A 3980-nucleotide genomic window follows, 5' to 3' on the forward strand; every position below is an offset into this window, starting at 1 on the left:
GTAAAGTTTATTTGTTAACCGACAATGAAGATGTTGAACGATTCATTGCTTACATTAGGGTTTCACAAGATGATGTTACATTGTATGTTGTTGAACCTAGAAGTAGTATTGTTGGGTCAGTAGCGGGTAGTAATCAACTAAGTTTTTCTCAAAACCCACAACCTTTCTCTAATCCAAATCCCAATCAACTTTCAGCACCAAATTCCGATTTTCGTATTGACCAGTTAGACGATGATGAGCCAACAGAAAAAATTGTGAGTACTAGTCAGTATTCGAAATTTGGTCTTGGTCAATATCCGGACTTTGATATTGGTCAATACACGGATTTTGATGATGTTTCAGAAGAAGAAACAGACCATGCGTGTAATGATATTGATATTGGTCAATACCCGAATTTTGATGATGAAACAGCCGTTGCCGAAGAATGTAATGTTGATGATAATGAAGAGGAAGTTACGACTGTGAATGAACATGTTGAACATCCATTCTGTAATTCATATAATCCTGAAGAAGAAAAAGAAGAAGAAAAAGTCCCCGAAGAAAAGAAAATGCCACGGGCGTATAACTGGAATATGCCAGAATTACTTCAGATACCGGAAGAAGAGTTGATAAAGAAAGCAGTTGATTGTTACACAAAAGTTATTCGTATCAAGAAAGATGATTGTTTTGATACAAAGGAAGACTTGAAGATAGCTTTATATACGAAATGTGTGGAAGATGGCTATCAACTAAAAGTTAACAAATCAAGCAAAGATCGTTTCGAAACAAGGTGTATGATTGACAAAAACTGTACGTGGCGTATGATTGCAAAGAGAATAAAAGATTGCAAAATGTTTCAAGTTAGGACTTTTATTGATAAACATACATGTTCAAGAACCCAAGTTTTTCCTCACCATAGACAGGCAAACAAAAAGGTGTTGGGTGGTTTTCTGGCTGAGTTAATGTTTTTGAATGGCAGGGTATATCGGGGACATGAAATTATGACTGACATGAATGCTCGGTTCAAGATTAGTATATCATATTCTCAAGCTTGGAGAGCCAAATGTTATGCCTTGGAATTGTTGAGGGGGTCGCCAGAAGCATCGTTTGCCCAACTGCCGGCTTATTGTCACAATTTAAAGCTGAAAAATCCTGGGTCGGTAACTCATATCAAAACAGATAGAGATGGACGCTTTGAGTTGCTGTTTATCGCCATTGGTGCTACGGTTAGTAAATCAATATAATTTTGTTGACTCATTTTTGTTAGTTACATGCATTTCACATTTAAATGATTATATTTCTTGTGTATATTATTTTGTAGATTCGTTCGTTTATTACTTGCATGCGCCCAGTTATTATAGTTGACGGAGCACATTTGAAAGGTCGATACCTTGGAGTAAACTTATTAGCAGTAGCCATGGATGCTAACAATGGGATATTGCCAATAGCTTACGGGGTTGGCAAATCTGAAACCTCTGATTCATGGACATGGTTTATGGGGCATCTTAGGGATTGCATAGGTCCTATTAGCAATCTGACAATCATATCCGATAGGGCAAACTCAATTGACAACGCTGTTAGAAGGTGTTTCCCAGATGCTTTTCATGGACTTTGTGGTGTTCATTTGTATAGAAATCTAAAATCAAGGTCTGCTGGTATAAAAAAGCACAAATGGACATACTGGAAGGCTGTAAAAGCTTATCGGGAAGTGGATTTCAATAAGCATATAAATTGTTTAAGACGTGTTTTGCCTCAGTGTGCTCAAACACTAGAAGATGTCGGGTTTGAAAGATGGTCAAGAGTACATCAACTTGGAGCAAGATATGGTTTCATGACGTCTAATAGTGCAGAATCAATCAACGCTCTAAGTCGTCATTCCCGGAAATTACCCATTACTATGTTAATGGAGTTTTTTCGAGCCTCTATTCAACAGTGGTACTACAAGAAAAGAAACCATGCAGGTATTCAAAGGCAGACGACAACTTAGTCCAGGTAGCTTTCCATATATACGAACCCCACGGAAACAGATTCCATGCATTCAGGTCCTCTACCAATATTATTAGCTCCCGATGAATAGGTTGTCTGGCCTCTCTGCCTAAAAAGCCGGCATACACAAGTAGTAGAAGGCATACTCGGACAACATCGACGTCATCCATCCGAGTGAAACCAGCTTTCTTATTAAACAATTTCTTCAGGTCGTCGACATGTAGGTTCGGCTTCTCCATTGACTCATCCGGAAAAACCCGGGATAACCATGATGGGCGGGCGATATGACGAGTGTACCGGCCTACATCATCGTGTCCGAATCGTAGACCAGTGATTAAGCAGAACTCCTTCCGCCCAAAGCAAGTATACGCTGGTGGAAAATGAAACCATATCTCTTCCTCACCACGTTGTATACTGTCGAGTAGATTTGATGTCATGGTCTGAAGCCACAAATGGGTCAAATTAGCATCTCCACCCGGATGCTGTACTCTCAGCCATGGCCCGAAGCAGGTTTCCTCAAACAATTGTCTTTGAGCAGGTGAAAGCTTCGAAGCAATTGTAGTGGCCAGGCTGACTTTATTTCTCAAGGTCAATTGAGCCGAAAAAAATTTCTACAAAAACAATAAACATACCAAGTTAGATATACCAAAAACTACACTGTGAAGATATACCAAAAACAATAAACATAAAAAGTAGTAGTTTATTCTTGAAACTAAAATTTGCAACACTGTTTTGTCTTTTGGTTGAAATGAAAATCGCAACGAGAGAATCGCAACGCGAAATGACAATCGCAACGAGAGAATCGCAACGCGAAATGAAAATCGCAACGCGAAATAAAAATCGCAATGCGATTTTGGTTTCCCGTTGCGATTCTCTCGTTGCGATTTTCATTTCGCGTTGCGATTCTCTCGTTGCGATTGTCATTTCGCGTTGCGACAGTCATTCTCTCGTTGCGATTTTCATTTATCTCGTTGCGACTCTTCTGCAAATTGAAACTTGAATGGATTGCATTACTTCAACCAAAAGACAGAACAAAGACAAAGACAAATACTAACTTGAAAATCGCAACGAGAGAATAGCAACGCGAAATGAAAATCGCAACGAGAGAATCGTAACGCGAAATGAAATCTAAGTGAAATGGTTAATCTATTATTGAGATGACCAGTAAACTTATCATCAGTTTCAATATGAAAAACCTACAATAATGCAAACATTTCAAAATAAAAATAATTAAAAAAACTAACCCTCGGAGGTTGATTTTCCATTTCTGAATATTGTGAGGGATTTCTGACCGTGAATGGTTGTGAGGGATTTCGCCGGAGATGGGGACGGAAATCTTCGGAGATGGGGACGGTTTTCTTCGCCGTAGAGAGTGAGAGATGGAGATGGGACTGAGTTGTGATTTTAGGTTTTAGGTTATGAGTTGCGATTACGGGATTTTGTCTTAATATTCGTTTTTGTAATTTGAAAATAAAAATACGCGTAGCGATTATAATGGCGCTTTAAATATCGCGTTGCGATTTACGGATACGCGTTGCGATTTTATGTATTATCGTTGCGATTTACCGATACGCGTTGCGATATACGGATACGCATTGCGATTTACCCATACGCGTTGCGATTTACGGATACACGTTGCGATTTACGGATACGCATTGCGATTTATGTGTTCGCGTTGCGATTTTCATATTCGCGTTGCGATTTTGGAAAATCGCAATGCGAATTTGACTATCGCATTGCGATTTTCAAGAATCGCGTTGCGATTTTGGAAACTGATTTGCGATTCTGGGGATCGCGTTGCGATTTTTATTTCGCGTTGCGATTTTGTTGGTCATTTTGGCAAATCCAAAAAAAGTTGGTTAAAATCGTATATTATAACTTTTTTTTTGGTCACTGAGGCGATTTTCTCTTAATTTTATGAAATAAATTTATGCATTTAATTTAACATCGTTAATAATGATTTTATATTTTTTACCATGCGACCCTCTCGCTCACGACAAATGTTTTTTTGACCA

The sequence above is a fragment of the Hibiscus syriacus genome, unplaced genomic scaffold (genome assembly GCF_006381635.1).
Source record: "Hibiscus syriacus cultivar Baekdansim isolate YM2019G1 unplaced genomic scaffold, ASM638163v2 tig00113725_pilon, whole genome shotgun sequence".
NCBI classification, from domain to species: Eukaryota; Viridiplantae; Streptophyta; class Magnoliopsida; order Malvales; family Malvaceae; genus Hibiscus; species Hibiscus syriacus.